We start from the raw sequence: 21,540 nt of genomic DNA, 5'->3' as shown, positions 1-21,540 counted from the left end.
CATGGCACAACCTTCCTTGACGCAGAGCAGACACCATGTTCTTTCCGTTGTCGGTCAACATGGTTCCGATTTTCAGTTTGCGCGGAGACAGCCATCTGTCGATTTCTCTGTTCATTACACTCAGAAGTTCCTCCCCTGTGTGACTACGTTCGCCAAGGCATACCAGGTGCAGCACAGCGTGACACCGTTGCGCCCTGCACATGTGATATGCCGGTCGGGTAATGGGACTTGGCACGGGGGTGGCGGCTGAGGACACGAAGGAAGAAGAGGTGGTAGAGGCGGACATCTTTTGTGGACCAAGGACGTGCAAACGTGGAGGCAAAAGCGGCGTGACCTGTCCAAGTTGCTGGTGCGGCTGTGACGGCACCACGTTCACCCAGTGGGCCGTAAATGACATGTACTGTCCCTGACCGTAGTTACAGCTCCACACGTCGGCGCTGCCGTGCACTTTGGCAGAGACCGACATGCTCAAAGACTGGCCCACCATCTCTTCTACATGTGAATGCAGGGCTGGCACTGCCTTTTTGGCGAAGAAATGACGGCTTGGCACTCTCCACCGCGGCGCGGCACAAGCCATCATTTCTCGGAAAGGTGCTGAGTCCACCACTTGGAAAGGGAGGGACTGCAGCACCAGCAACTTGGACAGGAGGACGTTCAGCTTTTGCACCGTCGGGTGCGTGCTCGCAAACTGTTGTCTCTTGGAAACGGATTCCAAGAAAGACTGCTGACGGTATCCGTGAAGAGGAGTAGCAGGAGAAGGAGCATATGAACGAGCGGAAGATGGCAACGAGCGACAACTCCCCTCAGCAGACTCCTCTCCTGATGATGCGGAAGCAATAGCCTGATGACGACGAGGCTGCCAAGTGCGATCAGCCTCATCATCATCAATTAGGGTCTCCGCCTCACTACTAGCCCCCTCGGCTGCGTGTGGGTCAGGAGACAGACCTGTCTCTAGACCGGCTACCGAGCCACTCTCCTCGCCACTACTTCTTCGCCTGGCTGCTGAAGAGGCGGATGTCTCCCCCCGTTCCTGACCGCCCTCTGTTAGCTCTTCCTCACTGTACAGTGGGGCTGAGCCCACAGCATGCGATACTTCGCTTGGTGAGGGAACACCAAAGGACAGGGGCAGGTAGAGGACACGTGATTTCAGTGGGCTTGCTCCCGGGCCATGCCAACTAACGGTTGTGTCTGACGTACCCACCGACCGTTGGCTGTAGGTGTCAGAGGTGACCTGGGAAGAGGAAGACGACCGAGCAAACCAATCGATGACGGCAGGGTTGTCGGTGGAGACACGACCGCTGGATGACACCGGGAGCACTGGCCTCTGGCTGCGAATAGTGCTGCCTCGACCCCTTCCTCTGCTGCCACGTCTGCTCGCTCCTAAAACATTGCCTCCTCTGCCACTCCTCTGCATGTTGTCTGACATACTCTTTAATTAAACGATTCTGTGTCCCTGAGTAACAATTCTGTGTCCCTGAGTAACGTTTCTGTGGCCCTAAGTAACAGTTCTGTGGCCCTCAGTAACAATTCTGTGTCCCTCAGTAACAATTCTGTGTCCCTCAGTAACAATTCTGTGTCTGTCCCTGAGTAACAATTCTGTGTCTGTCCCTGAGTAACAATTCTGTGTCCCTGAGTAACGTTTCTCTGGCCCTAAGTAACAGTTCTGTGGCCCTCAGTAACAATTCTGTGTCCCTCAGTAACAATTCTGTGTCTGTCCCTGAGTAACAATTCTGTGTCTGTCCCTGAGTAACAATTCTGTGTCTGTCCCTGAGTAACAATTCTGTGTCCCTCAGTAACAATTCTGTGTCCCTCAGTAACAATTCTGTGTCCCTGAGTAACAATTCTGTGTCCCTCAGTAACAATTCTGTGTCCCTGAGTAACAATTCTGTGTCTGTCCCTGAGTAACATTTCTGTGGCCCTAAGTAACGGTTCTGTGGCCCTCAGTAACAAATCTGTGTCCCTCAGTAACAATTCTGTGTCTGTCCCTGAGTAACAATTCTGTGTCCCTAAGTAACGTTTCTGTGGCCCTAAGTAACGTTTCTGTGGCCCTAAGTAACGATTCTGTGGCCCTAAGTAACGTTTCTGTAGCCCTAAGTAACGTTTCTGTGGCCCTAAGTAACGTTTCTGTGGCCCTAAGTAACAGTTCTGTGGCCCTAAGTAACAGTTCTGTGGCCCTCAGTAACAGTTCTGTGGCCCTCAGTAACAGTTCTGTGTCCCTGAGTAACAATTCTGTGTCTGTCCCTAAGTAACAATTCTGTGTCCCTAAGTAACGTTTCTGTGTCCCTAAGTAACGTTTCTGTGGCCCTAAGTAAAGATTCTGTGGCCCTAAGTAACGTTTCTGTAGCCCTAAGTAACGTTTCTGTGGCCCTGAGTAACGTTTCTGTGGCCCTAAGTAACGTTTCTGTGGCCCTAAGTAACAGTTCTGTGGCCCTCAGTAACAGTTCTGTGGCCCTCAGTAACAGTTCTGTGGCCCTCAGTAACAATTCTGTGTCCCTCAGTAACAATTCTGTTTCTGTCCCTGAGTAACAATTCTGTGTCCCTAAGTAACGTTTCTGTGTCCCTAAGTAACGTTTCTGTGGCCCTAAGTAACGATTCTGTGGCCCTAAGTAACGATTCTGTGGCCCTAAGTAACGATTCTGTGGCCCTAAGTAACGTTTCTGTAGCCCTAAGTAACGTTTCTGTGGCCCTAAGTAACGTTTCTGTGGCCCTAAGTAACAGTTCTGTGGCCCTCAGTAACAGTTCTGTGGCCCTCAGTAACAATTCTGTGTCCCTCAGTAACAATTCTGTGTCTGTCCCTGAGTAACAATTCTGTGTCCCTAAGTAACGTTTCTGTGGCCCTAAGTAACGGTTCTGTGGCCCTCAGTAACAATTCTGTGTCCCTCAGTAACAATTCTGTGTCTGTCCCTAAGTAACAATTCTGTGGCCCTAAGTAACGTTTCTGTGGCCCTAAGTAACGTTTCTGTGTCCCTCAGTAACAATTCTGTATCCCTCAGTAACAATTCTGTGTCCCTAAGTAACAATTCTGTGGCCCTAAGTAAAGTTTCTGTGGCCCTAAGTAATGTTTCTGTGGCCCTAAGTAACGTTTCTGTGGCCCTAAGTAACGTTTCTGTTGCCCTCAGTAACAAATCTGTGTCCCTCAGTAACAATTTTGTGTCTGTTCCTAAGTAACAATTCTGTGGCCCTAAGTAACGTTTCTGTGGCCCTAAGTAACGGTTCTGTGTCCCTCAGTAACAATTCTGTATCCCTCAGTAACAATTCTGTGTCTGTCCCTGAGTAACAATTCTGTGGCCCTAAGTAACGTTTCTGTGGCCCTAAGTAACGTTTTTGTGGCCCTAAGTAACGATTCTGTGGCCCTAAGTAACGTTTCTGTGGCCCTAAGTAACGTTTCTGTGGCCCTCAGTAGCAAATCTGTGTCCCTCAGTAACAATTCTGTGTCTGTCCCTAAGTAACAATTCTGTGGCCCTAAGTAACGTTTCTGTGGCCCTAAGTAACGGTTCTGTGGCCCTCAGTAACAATTCTGTGTCCCTCAATAACAATTCTGTGTCTGTTCCTAAGTAACAATTCTGTGGCCCTAAGTAACGTTTCTGTGGCCCTAAGTAACGGTTCTGTGTCCCTCAGTAACAATTCTGTATCCCTCAGTAACAATTCTGTGTCTGTCCCTGAGTAACAATTCTGTGGCCCTAAGTAACGTTTCTGTGGCCCTAAGTAACGTTTTTGTGGCCCTAAGTAACGATTCTGTGGCCCTAAGTAACGTTTCTGTGGCCCTAAGTAATGTTTCTGTGGCCCTCAGTAGCAAATCTGTGGCCCTCAGTAACAATTCTGTGTCTGTCCCTAAGTAACAATTCTGTGGCCCTAAGTAACGTTTCTGTGGCCCTAAGTAACGGTTCTGTGGCCCTCAGTAACAATTCTGTGTCCCTCAATAACAATTCTGTGTCTGTCCGAGTAACAATTCTGTGTCCCTAAGTAACGTTTCTGTGGCCCTAACTAACGTTTCTGTGGCCCTAAGTAACGTTTCTGTGGCCCTAAGTAACGTTTCTGTGGCCCTCAGTAACAAATCTGTGTCCCTCAGTAACAATTCTGTGTCTGTCCCTAAGTAACAATTCTGTGGCCCTAAGTAACGTTTCTGTGGCCCTAAGTAACGGTTCTGTGGCCCTCAGTAACAATTCTGTGTCCCTCAATAACAATTCTGTGTCTGTCCCTAAGTAACAATTCTGTGGCCCTAAGTAACGTTTCTGTGGCCCTAAGTAACGGGTCTGTGGCCCTCAGTAACAATTCTGTGTCCCTCAATAACAATTCTGTGTCTGTCCCTAAGTAACAATTCTGTGGCCCTAAGTAACGTTTCTGTGGCCCTAAGTAACGGTTCTGTGGCCCTCAGTAACAATTCTGTGTCCCTCAGTAACAATTCTGTGTCTGTCCCTAAGTAACAATTCTGTGGCCCTAAGTAACGTTTCTGTGGCCCTAAGTAACGTTTCTGTGGCCCTCAGTAACAATTCTGTGTCCCTCAATAACAATTCTGTGTCTGTCCCTAAGTAACAATTCTGTGGCCCTAAGTAACGTTTCTGTGGCCCTAAGTAACGATTCTGTGGCCCTCAGTAACAAATCTGTGTCCCTCAGTAACAATTCTGTGTCTGTCCCTAAGTAACAATTCTGTGGCCCTAAGTAACGATTCTGTGGCCCTCAGTAACAAATCTGTGTCCCTCAGTAACAATTCTGTGTCTGTCCCTAAGTAACAATTCTGTGTCCCTAAGTAACGTTTCTGTGGCCCTAAGTAACGGTTCTGTGGCCCTCAGTAACAATTCTGTGTCCCTCAATAACAATTCTGTGTCTGTCCCTAAGTAACAATTCTGTGGCCCTAAGTAACGATTCTGTGGCCCTCAGTAACAAATCTGTGTCCCTCAGTAACAATTCTGTGTCTGTCCCTAAGTAACAATTCTGTGGCCCTAAGTAACGATTCTGTGGCCCTCAGTAACAAATCTGTGTCCCTCAGTAAGAATTCTGTGTCTGTCCCTAAGTAACAATTCTGTGGCCCTAAGTAACGTTTCTGTGGCCCTAAGTAACGATTCTGTGGCCCTCAGTAACAATTCTGTATCCCTCAGTAACAATTCTGTCTGTCCCTGAGTAACAATTCTGTGTCCCTAAGTAACGTTTCTGTGGCCCTAACTAACGATTCTGTGGCCCTAAGTAACGTTTCTGTGGCCCTATGTAACGTTTCTATGGCCCTAAGTAACGATTCTGTGGCCCTAACTAACGTTTCTGTGTCCCTCAGTAACAATTCTGTCTGTCCCTGAGTAACAATTCTGTGTCCCTAAGTAACGTTTCTGTGGCCCTAACTAACGATTCTGTGGCCCTAAGTAACGTTTCTGTGGCCCTATGTAACGTTTCTATGGCCCTAAGTAACGATTCTGTGGCCCTAAGTAACGTTTCTGTGTCCCTAAGTAACGTTTCTCTGTCCCTAACTCTCTCCCTGAATACAGCCAGGTCTGCCTCTGTTGAATGACTGGAGGCAAATGGAGAATTCTAAAATGGCCGCCATTTATAGCTCGACCATTACACTGTGCTGGCTGGCTGGCTGCTGATTGGCTAATGCAATCACATGTCATGAATGAATGCATTATGGGTCAGCGCGCCTTGTCTGCGCGCCTTGTCTGCGCGCCTTCCCAGACATCCCCGCTCCGTCGCCGCACATGTCGCAGCCATTTTAGGAAAAATTTCGATTCGCGCATCCGAAGTCTGCTTATTTTCGGATTCGACGCGAATCGAAATTTTCCTAATATTCGAAACGAATTCCACTTCGCCTACTTCGATTCGCTCATCTCTAGTCATGACGTATATCCATTATGACAGCTGCTCTAGCGCCTCCTCCAACAGCCATCTTGGCGTTTATTTGTGCACCATAGCAATTTTACATGCGGCTCCATTGTGTATATGACATTCGCAAATATATGTTTGCAGTTCTATTGTGGATTTGGCATTGGTGACTGTATGCTTTCAGCTATACTGTGTATATGTCATTGGCGAATATACTGTATATTTGCTGGTAAAGGCCCAAAGTCAACATAAATTAGGGGCCCAATTTATTACTGTTAAGAGGATTGTAGAAAAATAGCTAGATGGACATTGAACACGACTTATTCGTTGGTACATAACATGGACTTGTGGTGCAATAGGGGGCTTTTGGTTTGTTAGTTTGGACATACTTGTATATGTGCGCTCTAACAAGGAAGATTTGGGCATATTATATAGCTAGCAAAAATAAGGGGTGCTAGTACATTTATTTATGGTACTTATATAGCGCTGTAAATTTACGCAGCGCTTTACATATATATGTTGTTAATTCACATCAGTCCCTAACCCTCAAGGAGCGTACAATCTAAAGGTCCCTAACTTACATTCATATATATACTAGGGCCAATTTTGACAGGATCCAATTAACCTACCAGCATGTCTTTAGAGTGTGGGAGGAAACCGGAGTACTCGGAGGAAAACCACACAGGCACAGGAAGAACATGCAAACTCCAGGCAGGAGGTGCCGTGGCTGGGATTTGAACCAACAACCCTAGTACTGCCAGGCGGAAGTACTAACCATTTAGCCACTGTGCTACATTCAACTAGAACATGAAAATCCCCCCCCCCCAAAAAAACAAATAGTCCAAATGTTTATTGATCAAATACACATTCCACATTTATTTGGACAGCAACAAGTAGGTACATTCAATTTCTTGGGGGAAAAAAAAAAAAGCAGGATTGATGAATAGAATGGTCCTGCTCATAAGAGCTTACAATCTAAAAGATTATACTTCTAATGAACTGTGCTTTCACAGGTTACAGCAGGAAAGAAACAGTTAATATAAATCACATATTAGGCTTATCTATCCACAAGACAAGCTGCAGATCAAAATATCAATATAAAAATACATACATGCCAAAATAAAAACACCTCCCACCTCCCCAAATCCCCCACACATACATTTCTCACCATGTTTGTCTGAAAACTGCATTTCATTCTAAATAAAGCAAACTTGGAAGAGCAGAGCAATGGACATGTGTTAGGATTACAATGCAAAGATAATAAACACAATCATTGTACAATAACACACAAACACATCTTAGAAGGAAGAACATGCAAAACATTTACAGCCCACATCAAAACACAGCATGAGTGTGGCCTGGGGCAATTCACCACAATATCTCTTCCTCCCCCAAACACAGCGTGAGTGTGGCCTGGGGCAATTCACCACAATATCTCTTCCTCTCCAAACCACCACAGACAAGGACATGCAGAAATAATGTGCCTGTACAAGGCAAAAAAATCACCACTACTGGGTCTCCTTATATAAGGTAGGCCACACCCACCACTGTCATTCATTTGGTCAAAGAAAGTGTTTGCACCTGATGAATCCTCTTCCCACCTGCGTTAACCCTTGGTATACAGGCCCCACAAATCAGAGTCAGAAAGAAAGCCACACTGAAGTGTACCTGTACAGCATACAACAGAACATTGAACAGGGATGTAAAAGGGAACCCTATTGGCAATATTTCTTGGCCCTATGGGCACAATTCACTCCAGATTATCGCATGAGTTAAGGCAGTCACATGACCACATCTCGCATGCAATACTGAAAATGTCAATTCACTTTTGCTAGTATGCGGTATTTCCCATAAATCGGAAAAACACTCAGGAAATCAAACATAAAAAGGCCTTACACTGCGGTCACATTTGCAAGACATCTGACACAGATATATATGCAAATCGCCACAAAAGTAGTACATGTACTACTTTAGAAATCAGTGTCGGAAACGCACCCATGTGACTGCTCTAATAGCAGACAATAGGGTGCGACTTGGCATACGATTTGCAAGTCGCATGTCATGCTATTAGAGCGTTCATATTGGTGTGGTTCAAACTTGGTTGGAGCCGCAACAATTTCTAAAGTAATGAATACACTAATTTTCATGCTTTTTGCAGAGAGATCTGTGTCAGATGTCTTGCAAATCGCACTTTAAATCAGCATGTCCCCCGACTTTGAAATCATGTGACTTCACTGTAAGTCACATGATGTGACTGTAGTGTAAATAACACCACTTAGAAATCTGCTTTAATGTGACCGGGGTAGCCCCCAGTAACATTGTTTGCGATTTGGTATGCAATCGGCATGACAGGCGACATGCAAATCGTAGACCAAGTTGCACCCTATTGTCCACTGTAGGCTCTGTTCACATCCAATTGGATTGTGAACTCGTGCAACTTCACTATAAGTTGGGCAATTGCCACATCAGATTAGATGTGACAGTGGTGTTAGCCCCCAGTAACATTGTGTGAAATTTGCCATGCAAATGGCAAGTTGCTGGCCATGACAATCGCATAACAAGTCGCATCCAGGGTGTGCAATTTCAGGTGCGATTTGTGAATTGGCATCGTACTTGATATCGGGTATAATGAATGTGAATATGAGTGTATTAACATACGCAATTTGTTTGTTGAACTTACGATTTCAAAAGGTAGTTCTTGTCGAACTTTTGGGCCATTTAGTAGCAATTTCACATCTAGACTCCAATACAAATTACAATGCTAAACACAATTGAAATCACAACTAGTTTGAAAATCTCTAGAAAACACAGTGAAATTGGCAACTTAAAGCGCAATTTTCAATTGCGTATAGTGTGAACGAAGCAGGTAAATCAACAAAGGAAAAAAATCTTTGAAGGCATGCGGTACCTGCCTGCTCGGATAACGGTCTGCTAAGCATTTGGAGGAAAAATCCACGCCAGTATTTGTAACAATTTTGATGTGTGGATTCCCCACCCAAGCCTTTTCTCTCTCTCTCACTCTTCTGTATGTCTCTCTTTATCACTCTTCAGTATGTATCTCTCACTCTTCTGTATGTCTCTCTTTATCACTCTTCAGTATGTATCTCTCACTCTTCTGTATGTCTCTCTTTATCACTCTTCAGTATGTATCTCTCGCTCTTCTCTCTCTCAGCTCTTTGCTTGACAAATCCTTCACAAAAGGGGGTAGAGTGTAAACCAGCATTATCAAATCTATTAGTAGTCCAGGCCCTTATCTCATCCCATTGTATGACATTCACATTAGGTGCAGCTTTGAAGGTGTTTCAACAGACAAGGCCTCATTCTAGGGATCATTTAGACAGAAAGAAAAGATGTTGCCAGAACATCTATTTGAAGACAGCCACACATGGAGATCATTTTACTTTCTTGCCGTGGTTGGGATTCAAACCGACAACCCTAGAGCTGTGAGGCAGCAGTGCTAACCACTAATCCACAGAGCTGCAATGCTAATCTGCCTGTATTTCTGTGCTGTGAATCAACCCTAAGTCCCTGGGCAAGGTCAGTGTAACTAGCCAGATATCTCCAATGTGACACAAATGTGCTATGTTGCCAATTCCGATGTATGTTGGTTCTATGTATCCCAATACAAAGGATTGCAATACTAATACATGCGTACCTTGGTTTACCAATGCCTCGGGGAACGTCATATTTGGTGTACAAATGCCAAACCATTAAAATTAATTGGTCGGTTTACAAATGGTCGAATAATTTGGTTCACAATACGAAGTGTATGTCGGTGCTGATTTTTCAATGCTAATGGCGTGCCTTTTTTTGTCCTTCACTATAGTTCACAATCTTAGCTGTCACTTTCCCCGAAGTTACAGAACAATTTCTTCATTTTAATTAACTAAAAGTCAACCTTATTACCTTTAAGGAAATAAACTCAAACAAAACGTACTCTTTGAGCCGGGGGAAGTGACAGCTGAATTTCTGAGCCATAGTGAAGACCAAAAAAGCCAGAATTACATTTAAAAACCAGCACCATAATAAAAAAAAAAAAACAGCGTGGGGTCCTCCCTCCCATCCATACCAAGCCATTCAGGTCTGTTATGGATATTAAGAGGTAACTCCACGCCGAAATAAAAAAAAAAACAGCATGGGTTTCCCCCCAAATTTCATACCAGACCCTTATCCGAGCATGCAGCCCGGCAGGTCAGAAAAGGGGGGGACGAGCGAGCACCCCCCCGATCCATACCAGGGCACATGCCTTGAACATGGGGGGGTGCTTTGGGGCAGGGGGGCTCCCGCCCAAGCACCTTGTCCCCATGTTGATGGGGACAAGGGCCTCTTTCCCACAACCCTGGCCGGTGGTTGTGGGGGTCTGCGGGTGGGGACTTATCAGAATCTGGATGACCCTTTAACAAGGGGGCCTCCAGATCCCCCCCCCCCCCCACATCACCCTGGCTCACTGCATAAGGCTGGTGAGCCTCCGTCAGGAGCGTAACGGTTTTTTTTTTATTCTTTTTTCGGCTCACTGGCGCCTGACACCGTGATTGACGTTGGATCTACTTCAGGGGACATTGTTTTATTAAATGACTTGTCAAAGACCGTGTCCTGTGGTTTTTTACACTACACTTTGTTTTTTTGTGAATTAGTAGCGGGACCATGTACGGCATACTCATTCACGAAGGGGGGGGCTGGGATCTGGGGGCCCCCTTGTTAAAGGGGGCTTCCAGATTCTGATAAGCCCCCTGCCCAACATGGGGACAAGGTGCTTTGGGGGGAGCCCCCCTGCCCCAAAGCACCCCCCCATGTTGAGGGCATGTGGCCTGGTATGGTTCAGGAGGGGGGGGCGCTCACTTTCCCCCCCCCCCCGTTTCCTGACCTGCTGGGCTGCATGCTCAGATAAGGGTCTGGTATGGATTTTTGGGGCAACCCCACACTGTTTTTTTTTATTTCGGCGTGGAGTTACCCCTTAATATACATACCAGACCCGAAGGGTTTGGTATGGATGGGAGGAGTGACCCCACGCAGTTTTTTTTTTTTTTTTTCTATTGTAGACCTTTATTTTTACATTCAGCTGTCAAAATAAATATTATCTAGACCTTCAAAATAAGTAAAATCATTACAGAAATAATTATAAAGGATAAGAAAAGAAAATAGAATCAATAGAACTAAGGAAATCAAATTAAAATACATAAAGATATGCCTAGTGCTGTTTGTTAAACACAGTAGACTCGATCGAGTGCCATCTGTCAGTGGATTCCACACAGAGATTTACTATTGAACAGGGTCTAAAAAGAAAGCGCCCACAGAGGACGTCTAAAATGTGTTCTGCACATGCTCAGTTATATCCGGCCATAGACACTGGAAAAAGAGTCTAGTTCTTCACTGTGACAACTTGCTTTAAAAAAACAATTTTTTACACATTTTAAAAATGTTTTAAATATCAGATATTGTTTAAAGTGAAGTCCTGATATTTGGCAAAGCAATGTCTCTGCAGTGATTTTTCATGATGTTAGACGTGCTTCTTAGCAAGTCTGCTTGGCAGCCATGAACAGTGTCACTAGTGGGTTTTCACTTTATATAGACCATTTTCTGCAACCTCTGGCACAAAATCTACAATCATACATCAGAGATGGCATACACCTGTTAGAACAAATAACTCTTTATGCCTGGGAACAAATAAGACTTTGGGTCTCATAAGACATACAATCTCTTTACACTTCAATACCACATGATATTGGTATCAGAGCATTACAATCGTTTGTCTGAAGATCCCACCATTAATCCCAAGCAAGCCCAGTTCATAATAGATACCACTCAATTCTGCTTACCACAATTATTTTCAGTTTGATGGTGATTATTACCTCCAACTTCAAGGCACTGCCATGGGCGCCAACTTTGCCCCTTCATATGCCAACCTCACCATGGGCTACTGGTGGTCACTACACATTTGGAATAATAACCCACACTCATCACACATCGTATACTACGGAAGGTACATAGGCGACATCATCATCATTATCTGCGGTGGCGATGTTGACAGTGTTCAACAATTCGTGTCCCACTGCAACAACAATATGGGTCTGACCTTCACATCTGTGACTGATCAAAACACCTTAGCATTTTTAGACCTACTCATGTGTCATGAAGATCGGCTTATCTTCGCCCAAAACTACACAAAACCAACTGCAGGTAATTCTTTCTTACATTACAAGAGCTGTCACCACCCCAGGTGGTTGAATAATATCCTTAAAAAGCCAGTTTTGTAGATTAATACATAACTGTACCTAACTTCAAGACTACTCAACACAAAGTATTACTCTTAAAGAAAAATTCCTTGAGAAAGGCTACCCACCCACCTCATTGATGAAGCCCAGACACTCTACAACACGGGACACAATACCATGCATTCTCGCCCTGAAGATAACACAGGTCTGCAAAAAAATTTTTTTCAAGAGCGGTTTTGGTTATTCCACATAATCTTTGTTTTTTGGTGCGCTGAATCCAAAAATTACCTCCATTTTGTCATAGGACATCACATTTCCTGACAATTTAGGTAACTATGTTAAATAAGGCAATACCTCAAAATAAATGGAAATAGACTTATAAAATTAAAGTTTTATTACAATTTTTTCATGAAAATCCTTTTTTGAACTGAAATGAGCTCACCTACACACACTAAACTCTATTCTTCTTCCCTTTGAGGCTCCTCTTGGTGCATTTACGCTTGTGAGTAGCATCTGGAATGTCTCTCTGAAGCATCCAACAGTAGTCTGCCATCATTGTAATGCTCCATTTTCCCTGGTATCTCCTTTCCATCTCTTTAATGTCTTGGTGGAATCGTTCACCTTGTTCCTCACTCACAGCTCCCAAATTTTCAGGAAAGTAGTCAAGGTGGGACTGGAGGAAATGCACTTTCAAACTCATCAGGCAACCTAAAGCTTGAAATGCTTTCAGCATTCGTCCGACGATCTTTTTGTAGTGAGGATCTTTGTTATTGCCTAAAAATTTCTGTACGACTTCTTTAAATGCAATCCACCCTTCTTTTTGAGGATCCGTCATGGTATTGACAAACTCTTGATCAACTATAAGCCTTCTAATGTCTGGTCCGACGAGCACACCTTCCTTCAATTTTGTTTTTGACAGGCCTGAAAACTTGGTGACCAAGTATTTGAAGCATTCTCCATCTCTTGGAAGTGATTTTACGAATTGCTTCATCAATCCCAATTTTATGTGGAGAGGTGGTAGAAGAACTTTATGGGAAGGTACCGAAGTTTCTCGGAGGACATTTTTTTCACCGACTGTTAGCACCCTTGGCTGCCAACTTTTCTTGGTCCAGTGATTTTGTCGGTCTCGACTGTCCCATAGACACAGAAAACAAGGGTATTTGGTATACCCAGCTTGTTGTCCGAGCAGCATGCACAAGACCTTCAAGTCCCCACACACTTGCCAACCATGGTCTTCATATTTAAGTTTACGAAGAACCAATTCCAAGTTCTCGTAGGTTTCCTTCAAGTGTATGAAATGACCTACAGGTATGGAAGCGTAAAAACCACCGTTGTGGAGTAAAACTGCTTTAAGACTTCTTTTTGAAGATTCTATAAAAAGACGCCATTGCTCTGAATCATATTGGATTTTGAATTGACCCATCAGACTTTTGACATTGATGCAATAAACCAACTTGTCTTCCTGGGCGAAGTAAGGAACGAACTCCTTTTCACAATGTCTGAACCATGAAGATGACACTCCTGGCAACAACAAATTCCTGCTTTTCAGCCTTGATCCGAGTATCTCAGTGGCATCTTTGGGAAGATTCAAGTCTCTTACCAAATCATTCATCTCCTCCTGAGAAAACTATTTTGGTCTTGTATCATCTTCAAAGTCAGAACTTGATTCGTCATCTGGTTCAGGTATGACTTCACCTTCATCGGAGCTAGGTATCTCTTCCAAGGTAGCAGGGGGCTTGGGTACTGGTATATCTGTGTCATGGGGGATGGGACTAATTGCTGAGTGAAGATTGGGGTATGAAATGGAATGCTTCCATTTGGAATTAAACCCTTTCACATTGCATGAACAAAAGTAACAATCGTCACTATGGTTCTTTTGCTCTCGCCATACCATAGGAATCCCATAACAGAAAGATTTTTTTCTTACCCTTGAACCAGTTTCGGAGGTCCTCAACACACCGTTGGCACACTTTATGAGGCACCCAAACCTTATCTTGATCTCCAATTTTTAGTCCAAAGTATGCTTGAGGTGATTGTAGCCGTATTAGTGCATTTGCGACAGGAACAATTGAGTACTGTCAGTGATACTTTTTATATTTGCACTAACATACAATTTTGAGGACCAGCTTTTGGGGAATGTCCCCTTCTTCATGTCTAAGCAGTACTGAAACAAAAATTATAAAATAGTGCAGCGCTGATAAACTATATATTTATACTGGATATAAGGCTAACCACAACCTAAATATACAGGTGTGAAGTCCAAAGAAATAATGTCCAATGATAGTGACAAATAGATGAAATGGTGAATTTGTTACTTCCCAGTGAGGCACTCACTCAAAAACCGTGCAGGAAATATAAGAAATGCGCACTCACCAGATGCGCAATATGACAGCGCAATAATATAAGCCAGAGGTCCCCTTTAGCCAAACACTTCTATAAATAGCACAGCACAGACATCCAGGCTGCTTTGGCATCACCCCTTTTGAGAATGCACTTTGTGTGCAAAACGCATTAAGGAGGAGCCACACACGCCTGAGACATCGGCCACCGGATCAAGGAGGTCCGGTGGCCTCCATAACCATCCAGTTGGTTAGTGTTCTGAATAGTTTGAATGATTTTACTATATACTTTATACAATTGATCGGCGAAGGCCTCCAAGTTCTTTTTCATGTATGTTCATTACTTTTAATACCAATAAAATCTGAGATTTTGACCTACTGCACTATGGCCACTTTTTTCTGCTCCACATTGAGCATTTAATCCCCCAGGACCCTATGGCCACCCTGAGGCCCAGAGGAGAGTGACTCGTATGTGCCGACCCCCACCGCAGCTTCCACCGGTAGAGAAGACCTCGAAAGGTGCCAATATTGTGGAATAACCTGCCCAGTGTGAGCTGCACCTTCCATAGGAGAAATGGGGACCTCTGGCTTATATTATTGCGCTTTCATATTGTGCATCTGGTGAGTGCGCATTTCTTATATTTCCTGCATGGTTTTTGAGTAAGTGCCTCACTGGGAAGTAACAAACTCACCGTTTGTTACTATCATTGGACATTATTTCTTTGGACTTCACACTGTAAATTTAGGTTGTGGTTAGCCTTATATCCAGTATAAATATATAGTTTATCAGCACTGCACTATTTTATAATTTATATGCTCGAGAGGTTTACGGTTTCCTTTTAGTGTATTAGCTGCTTATGTTCTTATCATAGCGCTCGCTGAACTACTTCTAGTACTGAAACAAAGATTTAGCAGAATGTTAGAAGAGATGTAGGGGATGGGAAAAAAAACAGAGATAAGACACAGCAAAAGCAAAGTCGGGGGGGGGGAGGGTTTTTTGGGAGACAACACTAGCAGAGGCAGTCATGCTTGAGCTGATAATCATTATCCAACAGTTTTATGACTGAGGAATTCCATGTCCAAATTCAGGCCGTTATCTCTTGTGTCAAATAGAATTATCATTCTTAGTTCAAAAGTTTTTCTTTCCTGAATGGATCTGAAATTTCCTTTAAGAACTAAAATATTGAGGTCTCCCAAAGTGTGGTCTGGTTGTGCAAAATGGTGTCCCACAGGTGTGCAAAGGTCATCTTCTTTATGTTCCTTGATGGTATGTCTGTGCAAATTCATCCTTGTTTGCAACTTCTGTCCTGTTTCGCCAACATAAGATCCTTTGCTACATTTTCTGCACTGGATAAGGTACACAACATTACTAGAGGTGCAGCTGTATGATCCAGAGATATTGAAGATCCCTTTTGAGTGTCTGACACTTTTTGATGGATTGATTTGGTTGCACAGTTTGCAACGTTTCTTATTGCAGGGTTTGCTTCCTTTATTTGTGACATCATAATCAAAAGGAAGTTTCCTACTGATTAGTTTATTTCTGAGGTTGGGGGGTTGTCTGAAAGCTAGTATTGGTGGTTGCTGGAATATTTAATTCAGAGTTCCATCCTCTGTTATGATGGGTTGTAAATCTTTGATTATTTTTCTTATTCCTTCTAGTGCTGGGTTGTATGTGGTTACTAGAGGTACACAGTTGTTTGTTTTTTTCTCCTTGTACTGAAGTAGATTTTCTCTTCGGGTTCTCAAGGCTGTGTTTATGCTGTTGTTGATAGTTTTGTCCTTGTAACCTTTCTTATGGAAGGAGTCTGCTAGTGTCTCGAGATGTTTATCTCTGTCTCTTGGATCAGAACATATTCGGTGGTATCTAATAGCCTTACTGTGTATGATGGCACCTTTCGTGTGTTGGGGGTGGAAGCTAGAACTGTGGAGTTAGTTGCATCTGTCAGTGGGTTTCTGGTATTCTGAGGTGTGAAGCGTATCACCCCTGATGTATACTGTGGTGTCTAGGAAATTGATGTGTGTGTTTTCAGTATTCCATTTTTAGTTTGATTGATGGATGAAAAGTGTTGATCAATGAGTAAAATTGTTTTAGGTATTCTTCACCTTCTGTCCATATGATGAAAATATCATCAATATAGCGATAGTATCTGTATGGTTTTTGTTCCATGCTGTTCAGGAATTTTTCCTCCAGGTCAGCCATAAATAAATTGGCATATTGAGGTGTCATTTTACTTCCCATCGCAGTACCCAAACATTCGAGATAGATGTCTTTATTGAAAGTTAAGTAGTTGTGTGTAAGTATGAATTCAATGAGCTGTGTAACTGTCAGGGATCGCCTCGATCCCCGCTGCGATGGTCCCGGCGCAGGCGCAGTGCACCGCCCTGTGCAGGGACATGGGCACTAGGTCCGGGCCGGCCGCGGCGTTCGAGTTCGCGCATGCGCAGTAGAAGCCGCGGCCGCCCGCTGGGCACCAATGGCAGCACAGGGCGGGATATTTAAATAGCCCTGAGCTGTCATTCAGTGCCTTCTGGTCCTACTTGTATCCTGCGAAACTGAACCTGTTCCTAGTAAGTTGTTTGACCCGGATTGCTCTTGACCTGCTGATTTCTCCTGCCCAGACCCTTGCTTTGCCTGACCTCTCTTCTGAATGCCCCTCATTAGATCTGACCTGCTGTTGCTGACCTGGCGTGTGACCCGACGATTCTCTGTCCACTCCCTTGTACCATACCATCCTCTACGTTACCAACTCATCCATCCCATCGGGGTCACCCGACCTCCTCACATCTGGCTCTCCCTGGTTGGAGCCCCTGGCGAACACCCCTACCACTGACAGGTGTGCTCAGTAGTGGCGACCTGGTCTCGGGGTACTCCAAGTCCATCCCCACCATCAGGGGCTCTGGTGAACAAGTACCCTGGGGCTTAGACTCCACGCTCTGGGCACACCTGACCGGTGGAGTGCTAGTGGTGCCGCTAGGCGGTCCCTCACAGTAACATCCTCAGCAGTGTATTTGTGGTTTGGTGAGGATGATAAGGATCTGTGACATGCAGCTAATCCATCCTTGTGAGGATTATTACTATATAGGGATACTACATCCATAGTCACTAGAAGTGTATTAGATGGTAATTGCTGTATGTTGCTGATCTTGTTCAGAAAGTCAGTTGTGTCTTGCAGGAAACTAGCAGTATTCTTGACTAACGGTTTTAAATTGTTTTCTACAAAGCCTGAGATCGGTGAGTGTATTCATACCTGTTATGATGGGTCTGCCTGGATTTCCTGGCTTGCGGATTTTGGGCAACATGTAGAAGTCCCCGATTTCTGGATAATCCGGAATCGCATTTATAAGTTCTCAATGTAGGTGGGCTGGAAGTGTTTTAATGAGACCTTTTAATTGCTTTGTAAAGTCCTGGGTCGGATCATAATCCAGTTTCTTATAGTAGATGGCATTTTCCAGCTGCCTCTGACCTTCTTGTATGTATTTGTTTGTATCCATCACAACAACTGCTTCCCCCTTTATCCACTGGTTTGATGGTGATGGCCTGATTAAAAATCGTGTATAGCCCTTCGCTCTAGTGGTGAAAGATTGTACAGAATTTTCTTTTGCTGGGTGGATATCAGGGATGTAGCTCGCAATCTGAAACTGTCAATATAGGTGTTCAGTTTGGGGTTGCGTCCTTGTGGAGGTGTGAATCAGCTGTTCTTTTTCTTTGTGTAGCACTCTATTATCCTAGGATTTCTTTCATTATTAGTCCAAAGTATGCAAAGTATACTTTTTTCACAAAGTCTATAATATTCTGCTGTTGCTTCAACACTGTATATTCACCACAGATGAAACAGAAACTGTCTGGCGAATTAATACACTTTCGCGGAGCCATAACATAACGGCTGAAGAATGATGAGCTAACACGAACTGCGATGAAAAAGTGTGAACAGCCTAAAACCAAGAACCTGATGATGATTCATGCACAAGTGTGGACTGCAGGAAAGAGCAGCTCTGTGTCTGTACATGAGACATCACAGTGCTGGCCACGCCCCCCTGCACTGACCGGAGCTGCTGCTATCTGCCCTGTGTCTCCCTCCCACTGGATTCTTCAGGAAAGATTAACCCCTTCTACCATTAGAAGCACAGACTCAGGGCTGAGGCTTACACATACAGCATGCTGCTGAGTATCCCAGTAGTCAGACATGTCACTCAGAGCAGCAATTGTATTCACCCCCTTTGCAGGGGGGGAGGGAGGGGCAGAGATTGTTAATCTGCAAATAACAACAAAGGGCCAGAAGAGAACTAGGGAAATGAGGAAATAGATTTTTTTTTCCCCTAAAACTTGCTTAGCTTATGTATATATTTCTGACCATCAGATTTACAGTGCTATATTTTTTTTTACATAACTCGGACAACCCCTTTAAGGTTTTTTTGGCATTTAATATCTTAAATGCACTTATGAATTAATTAATAGTAATTTGGACTTTAAATTTAGTTAAAAACCCATAATTAAAAAAATACCAAAAATGAAAAAAAATTGATAAATGTGAAGACAATTTTGCATTTTGTGGCAAATCATGACGTCTAGGAGTTTTTTCAATATTTTATTTGTTTTCAGAACACCAAAATACATGGAAATTAGATGAAAATAATCAAACATCTTTTTAGTCGCAGACCTGTGTAATAATTCCACCATCAGATTTACCACTCCGTTCCATAATCGACACACACACATGGAAAGGATAGTGCGTAAACACTGGTCTATCCTTTTACAAGATCCACACCTGCTTGACAGTATACCTACCACAGCTAAGTTCTCTTATCAAAAAGCTTGCACTATTAAAAGCAAATTAACACCTAGCAAATTGAAACCAATTAAGTCAGACACTGCCGACCTAAGTTTATTCCCCATTACAGACATGTACCAATGCAATAAACCACTCTGTTTAACCTGCCCATTTGTCCACCATGGCCAAAAAGACTTTAACATTAAAAGGTAAAACATATAAGATCCCTGCCTTTTACACATGTTCTTCTGAGTTTGTGGTATATTGTTTGGCTTGTCCTTGTGGTCTTTATTACGTACGAAGAACCATCCGTACCCTGCGCAAACGGTTTGGCGAACACCGCCACCTTATCGAAGGCGGCATTGACAAGCACAGTGTCAATCGACACTTCTCAGAACATAGTAAATCCACTAAGGGTCTTAGAGTATGGGTAACTGAAGCCTTGCCCACTGACCTCCCGAGAGCCGAGAGATTACAACGCTTATGCCAAAGGGAGACGTATTGGATTTACATGTTGGATGTACTCTCTCCCGGTGGTCTGAATGAGGACCTTGAAATCCATACTATCCTACAGTACCGTACAATTTGTTTTGTGCTGGGCATTATGCCTGTGTGTATGTGAATGCATCTTTATATGGGGTTGAGTGTTTGTGTGTGTGCATACACGTGCGTGCTTTTATACGTGTGCGTGCGTTTATGCACATACACACATATTGTTTCATCTCTGCCTGCAGCTACACACATGTGTTATGTAGTTATCCTTTGTTTAGACTGTACTTATGTGCTATAATTATGTTGTAACCTCTTGACTATAATTTTTTTATTTTATGTTTTATATTCTAATCTGTCCAGGTTACCCATGTGTATCATTTGTCACACCACAGCAGATACCGGTCTGCACACTCAATCCCCCCCCCCCCCACTTCCTCTTCTTTTCCCTCTTACCCATCTCTCAATTGTAATTATAAATTACATTATTATCATTATTTTTATTATTGTTTTATATATCTTCTTAGATAATGTTCAAATCCTGTTTTTTAACTATTCTTCAATATGCTATACACCCCCACTCAGTCCTTACATAGTTCCATTTTTATTTCTCTTTGTTTTTTTATTTCTTGTTTTCACAGTCTCCTATTGTTAAACACCAAACAGTCCGCTCCGTATTTACATCCAGCTTGGTCTTTGGGAGGCATGTACCTTCCTTCCCACAGACCGCCCCTTTTCCCGCCTCTTTACCCTATTTAACTGGCTCTCCTCAAGCCTGGACATTGGTCTTGAAGAAGCTCTGCTCATGCTCTAAAACACATCACCACTTCATGCTCACGTCACTTCCGGTCCGTGGACAACGAGCGTTCCAGCGTGTGCTCCAGTGGTCCAAACAGAGCGGCGGCCATCTTTAACACCTCTCCTCAAGCTCCCCCTGCAGCTGCTGGCTGGCACAGCTGCTCCATCGCTCAGAGGACAGAGCCGTGCTATTGACGGATTACATTAGAGCCTGTTTGTACTACTACATTGTAAGTGTTTTTTTAACCGCTTTTTACTAAAGTTGATCTGGAATACTGCACCTAGAAGCCTCTTCTTGTTTCACCTTCGTTACATACAAAATGCAGAGTTCAGAAGTGCGTTACAAAGTTCAGAGTTTAGGAGTGTGTTACATACAGAATGCAGAGCGAGTTCAGGGGTGCATACTGTACATGTAATGGGCAGCACCCAACAGCAGTAATACAGGAGTCCACACAGGGCAATCATACAGAGCACAGGCAAATCACTGCAGAGCAAACTTCTAATTTGCAGGATCAGTTTACCTCAATCCATCTCTGGACACTGGGGAGTTCCTTAGGAATGTGAGCCTCCCTCCTCGCTCTTCAGAACATGTATACAGACTGTGCACATACCCGCCTCTTCTCTGCTGTCATAGAGCCATGCAGGCAGGGAGGGTTCTATGCCTCACAGAATATGACTCTGCTGCTGAGAGACTGTGTAGCCAGAATTAGAAGAAGAGCATGGAGACTTGTGGCTGCAAGACACTGTATCCCCGCACAGACAGTCCCCGCTCAGTCACATTGCTTTCCAAGTTTGCTTCGATCCCTGGATTGATGCAGATTTGCAAAGCCTTTGTGTGATCCAGGCAGGTGCATTTATGGGGGTGCTTTAGCACCCACCTAGCGTTGACCCTGCCCCCATCCACAGTGCAGTTCTGTACCCCATCCACAGCGCATCTCTGTACCCACACCCCATCCACAGGGCACCTCTGTACCCCCTATCCACAGCTCCCCTCTTTACCCTCAACCCTTGCAACAGTACACCCCAGTACCCCCCCTCATCCACAATGCACCTCTGTACCTCCACAGTTCACCTCTGTACCCCCACCCCATCCACAGTGCACCTCTGTACCCCCACCCCATCCAC

Source organism: Staurois parvus, unplaced genomic scaffold (assembly GCF_062004578.1).
Source record: "Staurois parvus isolate SC_StPar_1 unplaced genomic scaffold, SC_StPar_1.0 ptg000968l, whole genome shotgun sequence".
Lineage (NCBI taxonomy): Eukaryota > Metazoa > Chordata > Amphibia > Anura > Ranidae > Staurois > Staurois parvus.
This window is presented reverse-complemented; position numbering follows the sequence as displayed.